At 40.9% G+C, this 16,416-nt stretch overlaps 1 protein-coding gene across 11 annotated transcripts in view; it reads left to right on the top strand.

Moving 5' to 3' along the window:
* Nucleotides 1-16,416, top strand: part of AHI1 (Abelson helper integration site 1) — a 287,061-nt gene that overhangs the window by 240,929 nt on the left and 29,716 nt on the right. For all 11 annotated transcript variants that reach the window (XR_009558661.2, XR_009558660.2, XR_009558648.2 and 8 more), the window contains one exon: nucleotides 5,926-6,008. The gene's annotated coding sequence lies outside the window, so the exon portion shown is untranslated. The remainder of the gene's footprint in view (nucleotides 1-5,925; nucleotides 6,009-16,416) is intronic.

Below are 16,416 nucleotides of genomic sequence, written 5' to 3'. Positions count from 1 at the left end.
TTTATGAGGCTTGCCTTATGATATATTAAATTCTTATCACTGTGAAGTTATCCCAGCCCAGCTCTACACATGTATTTATTGTGGCTAATATAAGGCAGTACTGGCTCCCCTTCTTAGTCTTTTTCTTTTGTAGAATATTCTTTGATATTTTTACCTATTCCTTCTTTGAAAGAAAATTTAAAATCATATTATCGAATTTAAAAACATCTTGTTGGGATTTCTTTACACCTGAGAAATTCTTTCTTGTAATCCTTGAGATAAGGCGGCATGTCATGACTGGGGTATTTTAGCAACAGATGACCTGAACCAAACTGGGTTAGGTGAATTTTTACTCAGAACAACCTGAAGAAGACATGAACTAAGAGACCAATATAAAGTATACCTAAGGAGAGGCTTCCAGATCCATATTTGAGGGAAATGTAAAGAATCAGGGCCACAGGGAGTGAGTTAGCCTTGAAAAGTAGAAAGGGCACTGGGAAATCTAGAACCCAGGAGAGCAAGAATAAATCAGAAAACGGACTTAACATAACCATGGGGACCTAACCAAACTCTTGGTTTTTTCTTGGTACTTTTCTACAGTTCCATTGAATTTCCCTTTGTGTTAGCAGTGTCATCCTGAGCCTGGCCATGCATTTTATAAACTAGAAAGAAGCTCTTATAATCTTGTGAAAACTGTCTCAATAAAATCTAAGCATCTGTCAGATTTCCATACTATTTGATGTGTTCTGCAGGAATCTTACATAAATTCTCAATGAATCCTTTGCAGTTGCCTTATTACAGATTTTTGAGTAAGCCGAGCGAACATTTACTTTGTGATGTTCTGCAATATTTTGTTTTGAAATGTGTACTCTTTTGAAATCAACTGTAAGTCATAATATTTGTCTTTATTTTCCAACTTCAAAATTGCCTTTTTTAAAATCAGAAAGACATGTGATACCCTCTTAGCTATAAACATTGTTTTCTAGGAAATAAAATACTTTCAGCAACAAATTTCACGTATGTTCTATTTCCTGAAATGTAGATCAAGATAACGAAAATAATATGCCAGATCAGTTCTCCAGAAATCAATCTTTACTCACACATTGTTATGAGTGCAAATACATTTTATTTATGAATGCTTTTTGACCTTTTCCAGAGCTTTTTCTTTCCATTAGAAACTCTTCATTTTAAATGACATCTCCATAAGTAAATATTATTTAAAGGAACAAGTATTATAAAGAACAGAATGTTGCATCCTTTATAATTCTGTATCCTTGTGTTAGACCTCAATACCGAAATTCTTCGAAGCTTCAAAGTTATCTGCAGAATTCTGGTGGAAAGTGCTTCACTCTTCTTAATCTTTGGGGAGTAGCTATGGCAAAAGATTATATTTTATCTATCATATTTCTTTTGGGGGAACTTCTCCTTTCCCCATCTCTAATCATGAGATCTATATAGCAGCAGCCATCATTTATGTAACTTCATATACTTGGCCACTGTGACTGTGCAAGAGGGAAGTCCCTGAATCAAATGAAGTTACATCAAATTCCAAGGCACTGACCGTAGCACTTGATCCTGAGAAAGCCACATGTAACAGACACTCTTGGTGTTTTGCACCGATCCCCTCTGGTACCTATTTTTACGTACCTGTGTCCTGGCTTTGATGTACTTTGTATCTAAGGGCTTGCATCTGTGACTCTCTTCTGAGGCCTGTCTTGGGCTACTGGAGATGCTTTGCTTTCACACATTTGCAAGCAAGTGCAGAGAGTCAGAAGCATCTGGAATGGGGTGACCTTTAGCCAATGACCAGCTGGTCAGTTGAAAAGTGCCACAAACTTGCCCTGTATCTGGACAAACTTTGAGCGCCGTTTGCATTCCAGAGCTCCCAGTAGGATCAGGCTGAAGCTGGAATTTTGCTTGAAATCACTTCCTTGTTTGGTTTCTTTCCCCTTGCCTGTCCCTGCTCCCTCGTTCCTTTTCTCCTGAGAGCACTTTCACTGTAAATGACTTGAACACATAGCCCCTTCACAGGCTCTGCTCCTAGCAAACCTGACCCAAGCCAGCATTGACTCCTGCACGGTCCATGAGTTTCTCTCCCTGAGATTTTCACTCCTGGAGTTGGGAGGTAGAAAGCTTGTCAGGATGAGTCTGAAGCTGACCCACAGAAAGCTGGGGAGACAACCCTGAAATGCTACAGTCCCCACCTCCAGCTGTCCTTGAGGCATCTCAGGACACCCCCAAGGTGTGGTTGAGATAGAAGCTGTGGTTCAGGTAGTTAATTCCATCCCTGTCAACAGACGTTGGGGAACTTTTTGAGACCTGGGAAACTTTATTTCCCTCTGACTGTGTTATCTTCTGCTTTATGAAAAGCCATCTTGGGAGTGGGGGGAGGGTGAATGGGATGAAGGTAGCCAAAAGGTACAAACTTCCAGTTATAAGATAAATAAGTACTAGGGATGTAACATACAACATGCTAAATATAACATGCCATATGTTATAGTTGAAAATTATTAGGAGAGTAAATCCTAAGAGTTCTTATCATAAGGAAAAAATATTTTTTTCTTTTTCTTTTCTTTTGTATCTATATGAGACAATGGATATTCACTAAACTTATTGTGGTAACCATTTCATGATGTATGGAATTCAAATCACTATACTGTACACCTTAAACCTAGTGCTGTATTTCAATTATATCTCAATAAAACTGAAAGGATACAAAAGAAAAGCTGTCTTTATAAAATGTAACTTTATATTTAGCTATCCCTTGATTTTACAAAAGAAAGAAAGACAAAAGGAAAAAATAAGAAAGAGGAAAAGAAAGTAAGCCAGACCCTACACTTGATAATGGTATCTGTCAGCATCTTTCTGTTGAACGCATCATCTTCTCATTTTGACAAGCGCATGGCAAACGTTAACGCTGCCCTCACTTCTGTGCCTTAAATGAAACTTGGTTTTGCCTAATGACAGTTTTCCTTATGACCAGTTCTCAAGAATAGACTACTCATATTCCCTCTCCTCTTTAAACTTCACACCTTTAAACTGCAGTCATATGTTGCCGCATAACAAATTACCACAGGCTTAGCAACTTGAAGCAACACCTAATTATTAGCTCACAGTTATGTGGTGAGCAATTTCGGAAGGTCTGGCTGGGTTCTCTGCTTAGGGCCTCACAGGCTGAAGGTGCTGGCCGAACTCAACTCTTATCTGGAGGTTCTGGGGAAGAGCCTGCTTCCAAGCACGTCCAGGCTGTTGGCAGAATTCTCTTCCCTGTGGTCCTCATTTCCTTGCTGGCTGTCAGGTGGAGGCAACTCTCAGCTTCTAGAGACTTCTCTCTGGTCCTGGCCCAAGGCCCCCTCTATCTTCAAAGCCAATGATGGGCGTGAATCCCCATGATGCTTTCTGACTTCCTCTTTTGCTACTTTCTGGAGAAAATTATCTGCTTTTATAGGGCTTACCTGTCTGGCTCAGGCCCACCAATGGAATCTCTGACTTGGGGCTGTAATTACATCTGCAATCCTTTCAGAGCAGCACCTAGATGAGTGTTTGACTGAATAACTAGGGCACAGGAATCTTGTGGGAGGGGTCATGTTTAGAATTTTGTCTACCATGGCTACCAACTTAGAAGCATTTTAGTACCCCTTGAGGGTCTTGGATTAATGTGGAAGCCTCCCCATTCCATAGCTGGGGTGAGTATTTTCTCCTAGGGTAACTTCAGCTTTTGGAATTATTTGCTGCTTACTGTTTGGATGTTGTCTGCTACTTCTTCATCATCTTATTTTTGTCTTCGTTGAGTTGGGTGGAGGGTTTAGAGATTCCTTTTACTTTCTTGTGAGGCTAAAAAATATTCTTTAGAAAGTATGTTTGTGGAAATTTGTATAGGATCTCGTTATGTTGTAATAGGAAGGCATTTTGGAGTATATAATCCCCTACAATGATGCATTCAATGCCCACCGATTCTTTAATTAAATGAGAGAGAGAGAGTGTGTGTGTGTGTGTGTGTGTGTGTGTCCTTACGAATGATACAGCATGGCTACTGAGCAATCAGAATGGACACCAGCCATGAATGCCCAGTACAACTAAAGAGCGGCCCTGCTAGCTCCAATATCAAAGAGGCACTTTATAAAGTGCTACGAGAGACACAAAGATGAACACAAAAAAGAAGATATGACAAACAAATCTTGGGAGGAAGAAGAGCTATGTGTATAAAAGATAATGGAGAAAGTTTAAGCGTTAAAAGAGAGATAAAACGCTTTGTGTAAGAGGGGAGAAAGATTATTTCCAGCTAAGAAATCCAGAATATTCTATGGGAATACAGCCCCTGAGGTGAGACCGGTGGAAAACAGGCATCCCAGGCCTTTCAGTCTCATCTAGAGAAAAACCATTTTTCAAGATCCTGCTGGAGTGCCCTCTGTACCATGCATGTTAATGTGCTGGTAAACTACTAAAGATACTTTTGTGTCTAATGCAGGTATAACTCTGTTTTCTGCGTGAGGTCTAATTTTGATATTTAAAGATAAACCATAACATCAAGACATCAGTTTCTTGACATCAAGAGACTCAGAGACTAGCCATCAGGTTATCAATTGCTTTTTATTCTCTGTCCAAAGTAATATTATAAAAGATTCAGATATTATCGCCTTGGTGTTTTAAATTGAAGTATAGTTGACTTACAGTATTATCTTAGTTTTAGGTGTACAACAGAGTAATTTGATATTTTTATAGATTATACTTCATATAATGTTATGATAAAATAGTGGCTATATTCTCTGTGGTATACATTACATCCTTGTATCATATTTATTTTATACATAGTAGTTTGTATCTCTTAATCCCCTTCACCTATCCTACCCTTCCCCCTAGTCCTCTACCCCCTGGTAACTGCTAGTTTATTCTCTGTATTTTTGTGTCTGTTTCTGTTTTGTTATATTTGTTCATTTGTTCTATTTTTTTAGATTCTACATAGAAGTGAGAAAGATTCAGTATTTGTTTCTCTCTGTCTGACTTATTTTACCAAGCGTAATACCCTCCAGGTCCATCCACGTTGTCGCAAATGGCAAAATTTCATTCTTTCTTATGGTTGAGTAAAACGCCATTGTATATGTACACCACATCTTCTCTATCCATTCATCTGTTCATGGACAGTTTGGCTGCTTCCATATCTTGGCTGTTGCAAGTAATGTTGTTGTGAATATTGGGGTTCATGTATCTTCAAATCAGTGTTTTCATTTTCTTGGGATTTATGCCCAAGAGTGGAATTGTTGGATCATATGGTAGTTCTATTTTTAATTTTTTGAGGAACTTCCATACTGTTTTTTATAGTGACTTCACCAATTTACATTCCCACTAATAGTGCATGAGGGTTCTCTTTTCTCCACATTCTTGACAACACTTGTTTTCTTGTCTTTTTGACAATAGCCATTCTGGCAGGTGTAATCACATTGGTTTTTCATAGCTCAGGCCTCTCACCTTTTTTTTTTTTTTGCGATACGTGGGCCTCTCACTGTTGTGGCCTCTCCTGTTGCGGAGCACAGGCTCCGGACGCGCAGGCTCAGCGGCCATGGCTCACGGGCGCAGCCGCTCCGCGGCATGTGGGATCTTCCCAGACCGGGGCACGAACCCGTGTCCCCTGCATCGGCAGGCGGACTCTCAACCACTGTGCCACCAGGGAAGCCCGACCTCTCACCTTTTGACGGTCAGTCCTGAAACAGAGGATTTGGTCCACGACTGCACAATTGCTTTAAAGAGGATGTGCTGACACTTTCAGCAGCATCTTTCCCGGTAACAGTGATGAATGTGGTGATTGCTTTGATAGACTGCAAACATGGCTACAATTATTTGCCTCCCTTTGCAATGTGACTTCATAGCTCTTCCCATCAAGAGGTGGGGGGAGCCTATTTCTGCTCTCCTTGACTCTCAACTGACCTTGTGACTTGTTTTGACCAACAGAATGCAAAAGAGGTGACATCATGCCTGGTCTGCAGAGACTGTGCCTGCCGGCCTGCTCTTTTGGAACTCTCTGGAGCCACCAGGTAAACAAACCCAGAACCCCATACAGCCAAATCCAGAAGCAGAGCTGGATTTCAGGTACTTGAGGAAACACAGCTGAGATAAGCAGAAGTGTAGGTTCCCAAGAAAAAGTTAATGGCTGTTATTTTAAGACACTAAGTTTGGGGTTGCTTTGTTATACTATCACAGTTCCATTTCTTTTCTGAGGGAGGTTAAAAGGGCAAGTCCCACCCTATTCTTTAGTAGCAACATTAAATAGGGACCTGGGACAAAGATTTCTCACAGGAACTTTGCAAGTGTATTTCATTTGTTTCAATAATGAGCAAAATTTCTTTCTGTGATAGGTACACATAGATTTTGTGTAATTACTTAAGAACTACAGTTAAAATTCACAATATTTTATTTCCATCTATTTTTTTCTCTCTGAGTGAAAAAGAACCATTAAATGTGTTATGAGTTCCAGGTGCTTCAGAAGAAAAAAGGTTAAGTTTAATTGAGAGTCTTCTGAACTTTTTTTTTTTTTTTTTTTGCGGTACGCGGGCCTCTCACTGTTGTGGCCTCTCCCGTTGCGGAGCACAGGCTCCGGACGCGCAGGCTCAGCGGCCATGGCTCACGGGCCCAGCCGCTCCGCGGCATGTGGGATCTTCCCGGACCGGGGCACGAACCCGTGTCCCCTGCATCGGCAGGCGGACTCTCAACCACTGCGCCACCAGGGAAGCCCCTGATCTTTTAAGCTTTCAAAATGCTCCAGCAATGCTATTAGATAGCGTTGGGCAAATTGGTGGGTGCAGTGTGGGGTGGGACGGTCTGAAACATCTGAATAACATAAAAGTCTTTTTAGTCTTTGTAATTCTAATAGTTGATTTCTTTTTCTAAGTAACATTTATAACTCTTTAACTGTAAGACGTGGGCATCATCCCTCACTCCTGCCCTCCCAGCCCATTTTATACGCAAGAATACCAAGGCTCAGAGAGATTGTCACTTGACTTAATGGTAGAGTCATGGCATTTTCCCATTACCAGCTGACACCAAAACCCATACTTTTTCTTTGTGTTAATAAATGATCAGTTGTTTGAAATTTGATAGTATGTTTCATTTAAGTTCCTTAAAGTGGTAATAACTTTTCTTCTTGCATAACATCCTTGTCTTTAACTTGGAAAATACTGAGTAGGGAAATGATTAATTATAACAATATATCATTTAATTTAAGAAAAAACACCTCTACAGTCCTACTTGCAGGCTCAGCTTTCAAGTATTTATAGTCTACTACTAACCTCACTGCTAGCTTTGTGCTCATCTCCCCTCCTCCCCGGCAATATTTGATTTGTGAATATTTTAAACATCCAGAAAAGTTGACACAATTTTAAAGCAGTCACGCATCCACCCACTGCCTTGATTCTATAATTAACATTTTATAATACTTGCTGTATCATATCACCTACTCATTTATCCTTTCCTATCCATCCACCAACCAATCTTTTTATATTCACCTTTAATCGGACAGCTCCATAGCCCAGGACAAAACACTGCTAAGAACATTGCTTTGTGGACAAAGGTTTGTCACCTCACCTTGGCACCAGGGTCTGCAGACAAAACCACTGATGATCTAAAGTCAACTTCAAAAGAGGGATGCCAATAAAAGCTCCAGCTGCAATCAGTTTCAAAATGACTTACATGGTCTGAATGGAGGCATTGCCTGCCTGTTAATGGGAAGGGTTGGCAAGAATGCAACTCCTGCCCACTGGCCTAGAGGATGTTCCTTTACTGCAGCTCTAATTCTGAGTCATATGTTGGCCCTTTTCTCTTCCTTTATTTCCTTTTGTCCTTCTTTTCTGTCTTTCTTTCTTCTTACCCTTGGGACTTTTTTCTCAATAGTGATATAAACAAAAATAAAGGACAGGGAAAGGAATCATGGAATCACAGGATATAGAAGGACAGGAGAACACCCTATGACTCTGCCAAAGGGGCCAGGTGCCTGAGATTAGGGGTAAAGTTCACTGAACACAAAAAGCTAAACAACATGTACAATGATGGAGAGAAGAGGCAAGGCAAATCCAGAAGAGTGACACAGCTAGATGTTAAGGAAAAGTGGTCAATACGTGCTACCAGGGGTCTGGAGGAAGGGCCCTGGAAATATTCCATCCACTACTGTTTTAAAACCATAATGCCCACATAGCCTGATAACTGATTTTTTGTCCCTGGAACATGCTACTTCATGCTTTATTCCATTCACTAAACACAAGTATTGAACCAAAGAGAACCAGTCTTACAAATGGATTTGAAATTTATGGCTTTGGGAGCCCCAGAAATTCCAGTGTATGCCGAGAGTTTTTGTAAATCACGTGGGAAGTTCTGTGGCTGCGTGCCCTGGCTGCTGGGAATTTCTCCAGTAAGTGAAGCCCGTTGAGTCCTCCCGCTACTAAAACCACAACCATCCTGTTCAGGGATACGCAGTTAAACAAAACGTCACTGCTTACCAGGAGAGCACTCAGAGGGGAGCATTTAGAGGAATAGAAAGAGGGAATTCTGGAGGAACTTAGACAACTGTATTGCAGTATGAAGGGTAAGGAAAAAATCTACTTGACCTAAGTCTATTATTGATGTAGTACATTACTTATGGGTTTCCCTGTGCACAAGATTACTTGGAACTTTGCTTGAAAAATGAGAGTTTCTGATAACAGTTTGCAAAAAATAATTAAAAAATTAAGCCCAGGACAAAACCAATCGTGTCATTTTATGGTTATGGAGATAACATGAGGCTATATCTGTTGTGAGAGAAATGGACCAGGACTTGGAGAGAGCACTCATGGTGGGAAGGGCTATAGAACCAGAGTGGCTGGGAGAGAACAGCAACTGACCCATGGGAATGGAAGATTAGTTGGGGCAATTGGGCCATCACAACTGCCTTGATATCCCAGACAACCATCTAGCTCTCTGCATTCCTGAGTCTGAGTATGTCTTTGGTCTTTATAGTCTTAAGCAGCTCAAATAACTGAAAATGATGACTTTCTCTCATATAAGGTGTGCCAGCGTTCCAGAAGCTCTATGTGTGTGAGAGAAGCAGAGAAATGAGCCATCTCATCTTTACTCACACCTCCATGTTTTTCCTCCTAGGAAGTATTAGGATCTCAGCTATATTAGAAACAATATAATTTTATAGTTGATTAAATAAACCTATGTTTGTAGTCAGTGGTTGCTATGGACTCAACCACTGACTAACAAAATATTGAGTGTCCACTCAAAATTTATATAAAATTCATATGTTGAAGCCCTAAGCCCTGATGTGACTGTATTTGAAGGTAGGGTTTTTAGGAGGTAATTAAGGTTAAATGGGGTCATACAGTGGGGTCCTAATCTGATGGGATTGGTGGCCTTTTAAGAAGAGGAAGAGAAAGAGAGATCTCTTGCTTTCTCCACATGTACATACTGAGGAAAGACCATAGAAGGATCCAGTGAGAAGGTGGCCATCTACAAACTGGGAAGAGAAGCTTTACCAGAACCTGACCATGCTGGCACCCTGATCTCAGATTTTCAGCCTCCAGACTGTGACAAAATACATTTAAACCATACAGTCTGTGGTATTTTGTTATGGCAGCTTGAGCTGACTAACGCAGTGGTAACAAGACCAAAATAGGAACCTAGATCTGACTCCTGATCAAATACATTTTTGCTCTTTTTTAAATATATCAACCGCTCTCATTCATTCTTGTTCTCTCTTTCTCTTTTCTCTCTTTCTCTGACTTTCTCTCTCTCCCTCTCCATCCATTTTCCCAAGTAAGTGTTGTGTTCTTGGATTCTAGCTGACCTAGTGATGACAGAGCTTGGCAACATGTAATTTAAAAGGGGCTTTTCAGAGGTCTAGGAACCATTAGGCAGGGGATTTCTATGTGCTGCTACAGTATTCCATGTTTCCCTTTTGTAGTATTCATATTCACCCTTAAAGTTTTGTATTTTTCCCTAGAGCATAAGCTCCATGCGGACAGAGGCTTTTTGTCTTGTTCATTGCTGTATCTCCAGCACCTAGCACAGAGAAAATCACCAGCTGTACCTTCTGTCACAATTCTCCCATTTTTCGTTCAACCGCATTCATGAAAGACTTACTTTGAGCTAGGCACTGTGCCCATGGAAGATAGTAATGGTATAGTGGTTCTCAAAGTGTGGATCCTGAACCAAAAGCATCAACATCGCCTGGGACCCTGTTAGAAATACAAATTCTTGGGCTTGGCCCCAGACCTACAGAATCTAGAACTCTGAGGATAAGGCCCAGCATCTGTGTTTTCACAAGCCCTCCAGGTGATTTAACTCAGATTTAGGTTTGCAGTAGTGATGACCTCAGTCTTTCATTACAATTGCCCTCATTCTTCTATCTAGGTGGACAGAGTCCTTAACACACATCACCTGGGTATTGCCAAAAGCTCAGCTCAGAACTGCTGGAGCCCGATTGCACATTGGAATCACCTGCGGTGTTTTCTAAAAATACCAAATGTGGGGTTCCTTTCCTGGAGGTTCTGCTTCAATCAGTTCTGGCTGTGGCCTGGGCATTAATGTTTTAAATGCTCTCCAGGTGATTCTAATATGTAGCCAAGACTGAGAAGGACTGAGATAGTTGGAAGGCTACAAAAGGAAAGGGGAATTGAAACTGAGCATACTGAAGGAGGCTGAAGTATTAGATTGAGTCACATGAAGTTACCATAGTTATAGATCAAACTCTGTCGAATGTCGGCAGTTATATATGATTTAACATATAAGATGCTCTCAACTCCCAAACAAAAACGGTCACGGCATATAGCCAACAAAAGGGCCCAGAAATGAAGAAATTATATAAACTCAATCTGTTTAACTGAAGCAAAATCCATTATCTTCACCACTAATAATGAAACTGCTGGGAATTCCCTGGCGGCCCAGTGGTTAGGACTGGGTGCTTTCACTGCCAGGGTCCTGGTTCGATCCCTGGTCTGGGGAACTAAAATTCCGTAAGCTGTGTGGCACAGCCCAAAAAAAGAGCTGCTATTGTGATTTTTGGTTACTTTTCCTCAAGGGCTGGGGTCACAAACTTTTCTGCAAAGGGCCTGATAATAAATATTTTAGGATATGCAGGCCACATGGTGTCTCTTGCCACTACTAAACTCTGCCATTGTAGTAGGAAACCAGCCAGAAACAATATACAAATGAAAGGGCATGGCTGTATTCCAATAAAACTGTATTTACTAAAACAGGCAGATTTGACCAGGAACCATAATTTGCCAACCCCTGTTCTACATTATGAATTTTCCATAAGAGTGCTAGATATGAGTTGCCTAAGACTTTTGCATGATGAAACAGCTGCCAGTTGACTTAAGTAAAGTTATACAAATCAGCCATAAGACACAAAGAGAGCTTCCATATGTCAAGTAGCTTTCAAGTGATATGCTGTAGTATTGTTGAGTTCCTTGGAATAGAAGGACTCCCATGTAAGCAGCAATTGTGAGCCTTGGGGACACAGATGGGAGGAGTCCCAAAGTGTGGAAACTCCTTTTCCCTTCTTACACAATTAATGTTGAGCAGATATTATTGTATTAGGCTGCTAGGGCTACCATAACAAAGTACCACAGACTGATTGTATTAAACAACAGAAATTTATTTTCTCACAATTCTGGAGGCTGGAAGTCTGAGATCCAGATGTTGGCAGGGTTGGTTCCTTCTAAGACCTTGACTTGTAGATGGCCATCTTCTGCCTGTGTCTTCACATGATCTGTGTGTGTGTGTCTGTGTCCTAATCTCTTCTTCTTGTAGGGACACCTGTCATATTGGCTTAGGATCTACAGGTATGACCTCATTTAACATTAATTACCCCTTTAAAGGTCTTATTTCCAAATACAGACACATTCTGAGGTACTAGGAGTTAGGACTTCAACACACACATGGGGGTGGGAGCATAAATTCAGCCCATAACAGTTATTAAATGCATTACCTTCATAAACAATGCACACATCAAATAAGTCCTCTAAAATTACTGTAGTTTCCCTTTGCAACATCTTAATGAATGACCTCTCCTACTCAGAGATGGTTAGAGCTGGAAGGAGTCTATAGCTTAGCTCATTCAAAGCTCATTTTGTAGCTGAGCAAACAGACCCAGAGAGATGAAGTGGTTGACCACAGTCATACCGATAGGGCAAGGGTAAGATGTTGCAGGGATATCCATGTTCTTTTATGGAGTTTCTAAGTATTTATTGAGCACCTACCACATGTTGGGAATGGGGTTAGATGCTAGAGATAAAAGGGGGTTCCTGCCCTGGAGTGGTTTGGACATGGACCAACCCATGGGCCATAGTTAAGCATGTGGTGCTGATGTGCATGGGAAAAGTGTAAAAAGTTTGTAGGGATGCTGAATACCTGTTGTTTCATCACTAATAAAAGGGTGAGGAGGATAGTGGTTCACAATGTGGAGTAGAAGGATGTGCTCTCACTCCCTCTTACAAGAACACCAGAATCACAACTAACTGCTGAACAATCATCAACAGGAAAACACTGGAACTCACCAAAAAAGATACCCCACATCCAAAGACAAAGGAGACGCCACAATGAGACGGCAGAAGGGGCGCAATCACAATAAAATCAAATCCCATAACTGCTGGGTGGGTGACTCACAAATTGGAGAACACTTATACCACAGAAGTCCACCCACTGGAGTGAAAGTTCTGAGCCTCACGTCACACTTCCCAATCTGGGGGTCTGGCAACGGGAGGAGGAATTCCTAGAGAATCAGGCTTTGAAGGCTAGTGGGATTTGATTGCAGGACTTCGACAGGACTGGGGGAAACAGAGACTCCACTCTTGGAGGGCACACACAAAGTAGTGTGCTCATCCGGACCCAGGGAAAGGAGCAGTGACCCCATAGGAGACTGAACCAGACCTACCTGTTAGTGTTGGAGGGTCTCCTGCAGAGGCGGGGGGTGGCTGTGTGTCACCCTGAGGACAAGGACACTGGAAGAAGAAGTTCTGGGAAGCACTCTTTGGCGTGAGCCCTCCCAGAGTCTGCCATTAGCCCCACCAAAGAGCCCGGGTAGACTCCAGTGTTGGGCCACCTCAGGACAAACAATCAACAGGAAGGGAACCCAGCCCCACCCATCAGCAGACAAGTGGATTAAAGTTTTACTGAGCTCTGCCCACCAAAACAACAGCCAGCTCTACCCACCACCAGTCCCTCCCATCAGGAAATTTGCACAAGCCTCTTAGATAGCCTCATCTACCAGAGGGCAGACAGCAGAAGCAAGAACTAGAATCCTGCAGCCTGTGGAACAAAAACCACATTCACAGAAAGATAGACAAGATGAAAAGGCAGAGGGCTATGTACCAGATGAAGGAACAAGATAAAACCCCGGAAAAACAACTAAATGAAGTGGAGATAGGCAACCTTCCAGGAAAAGAATTCAGAATAATGATAGTGAAGATGATCCAGGACCTCGGAAAAAGAATGGAGGCAAAGATCGAGAAGATGCAAGAAATGTTTAACAAAGACCTAGAAGAATTAAAAAACAAACAAACAGAGATGAAAAACACAATAACAAATGAAAACTACACTAGAAGGAATCAATAGCAGAATAACTGAGGCAGAAGAACGGATAAGTGACCTGGAAGACAGAATGGTGGAATTCACTGCTGCAGAACAGAATAAAGAAAAAAGAACGGAAAGAAATGAAAACAGCCTAAGAGACCTCTGGGACAACATTAAACACAACAACATTCGCATTATAGGGGTCCCAGAAGGAGAAGAGAGAGAGAAAGGACCAGAGAAAATATTTGAAGAGACTACAGTGGAAAACTTCCCTAACATGGGAAAGGAAATAGCCACCCAAGTCCAGGAAGTGCAGAGAGTCCCATACAGGATAAACACGCCGAGGAGAAACACGCCGAGACACATAGTAATCAAATAGGCAAAAAATTAAAGACAGAGAAAAATTATTGAAAGCAGCAAGGGAAAAATGGCAAATAACATACAAGGGAACTCCCATAAGGTTCACAGCTGATTTCTCAGCAGAAACTCTACAAGCCAGAAGGGAGTGGCATGTATACTTAAAGTGATGAAAGGGAAGAACCTACAACCAAGATTACTCTACCCAGCAAGGATCTCATTCAGATCCGATGGAGAAATCAAAAGCTTTACAGACAAGCAAAAGCTAAGAGAATTCAGCACTACCAAACCAGCTCTACAACAAATGCTAAGGAACTTCTCTAAGTGGGAAACACAAGAGAAGAAAAGGACCTACCAAAACAAACCCAAAACAATTAAGAAAATGGTAATAGGAACATACATAGTGATGACTACCTTAAATGAGAATAGATTAAATGCTCCAACCAAAAGACACAGGCTTGCTGAATGTATACAGAAATAAGACCCATATGTATGCTGTCTACAAGAGACCACTTCAGACCTTGGGACACATTCAAACTGAAAGTGAGGGGATGGAAAAATATATTCCATGCAAATGGAAATCAAAAGAAACCTGGAGTAGCAACACTCATATCAGGTAAAATAGACTTTAAAATAAAGAATGTTACAAGAGAAAAGGGAGGACACTACCTAATGATCAAGGGATCAATCCAAGAAGAAGATATAACAATTATAAATATATATGCACCCACCATAGGAGCACCTCAATACATAAGGCAACTGCTAAGCGCTCTAAAAGAGGAAATCGACAGTAACACAATAATAGTGGGGGACTTTAACACCTGACTTACACCAATGGACAGATCATCCAAACAGAAAATTAATAAGGAAACACAAGCTTTAAATGACACAATAGACCAGATAGATTTAATTGATATTTATAGGACATTCCATCCAAAAACCACAGATTACACTTTCTTCTCAAGTGCACATGAAACATTCTCCAGGATAGATGACATCTTGGGTCACAAATCAAGCCTTTAAGAAATTTAAGAAAACTGAAGTCATGTCAAGCATCTTTTGTGACCACAACACTATGAGATTAGAAATCAATTACAGGGAAAAAAACGTAAAAAGCACAAACACATGGAAGCTAAACAATACGTTACTAAATAACCAAGAGATCACTGAAGAAATCAAAGAGGAAATCAAGAAATACCTAGAGACAAATGACAGTGAAAACACGATGATCCAAAACCTGTGGGATGCAGCAAAAGCAGTTCTAAGAGGGAAGTTTATAGCTATACAGCCTACCTCAAGAAAAATCTCAAATAAACAATCTAACATTACACCTAAAGGAACTAGAGAAAGAAGAACAAGGAAAACCCAAAGGTAGCAGAAGGAAAGAAATCATAAAAATCAGAGCAGACATAAATGAAATAGAAACAAAGAAAACAATAGCAAAGATCAATAAAACTAAAAGCTGGTTCTTTGAGAAGATAAACAAAACTGATAAACCACTAGCCAGACTCATCAAGAAAAAGAGAGAGAGGACTCAAATCAATAAAATTAGATGGACTTCGCTGGTGGCGCAGTGGTTAAGAATCAGCCCGCCAATGCAGGGGACACAGGTTCGAGCTCTGGTCTGGGAAGATCCCACATGCTGCAGAGCCACTAAGCCCGTGCACCACAACTACTGAGCCTGTGCTCTAGAGCCCATGAGCCACAAATACTGGGCCCTCGCGCCACAACGACTGAAGCCCGTGCGCCTAGAGCCCATGCTTCACAACAAGAGAAGCCACAACAATGAGAAGCCTGCGTACCACAACGAAGAGTAGCCCCCGCTCACCACAACTAGAGAAAGCCCGCATGCAGCAATGAAGACCCAACTCAGCCAAAAAAATAATAATAATAATAAAATAAAATTAATTTTAAAAAATAAAATAAATAAATTAGAAATGAAAAAGGATAAGTTACAACAGAGATGGCAGAAATACAAAGCATCCTAAGAGAGTACTACAATCAACTCTATGCCAATAAAATGGACAACCTGGAAGAAATGGACAGATTCTTAGAAAGGTATAACCTTCCAAGGCTGAACCAGGAAGAAATAGGAAATATGAACAAACCAATCACATGTAATGAAATTGAAACTATGATTAAAAATCTTCCAACAAACAGAAGTCCAGGACCAGATGGCTTCACAGGTGAATTCTATCAAACATTTAGAGAAGAGCTAACACCCATCCTTCTCAAATTCTTCCAAAGAATTGCAGAGGAAGGAACACTCCCAAACTCATTCTATGAGACCACCATCACCCTGATACCAAAACCAGACAAAGATACTACAAAAAAAGACAATTACAGACCAATATCACTGATGAATATAGATGCAAAAATCCTCAACAAAATACTAGCAAACAGAATTCAACAACACATTAAAAGGATCATACAACATGATCAAGATGGATTTATCCCAGGCATGCAAGGATTATTCAATATATGCAAATCAATCAACGCGATACACCATATTAACAAATGAAAAAGAAAAACCATATGATC

The sequence above is a fragment of the Globicephala melas genome, chromosome 14, assembly GCF_963455315.2.
Source record: "Globicephala melas chromosome 14, mGloMel1.2, whole genome shotgun sequence".
In the NCBI taxonomy this organism is placed as follows: domain Eukaryota; kingdom Metazoa; phylum Chordata; class Mammalia; order Artiodactyla; family Delphinidae; genus Globicephala; species Globicephala melas.
This window is presented reverse-complemented; position numbering and strand designations above follow the sequence as displayed.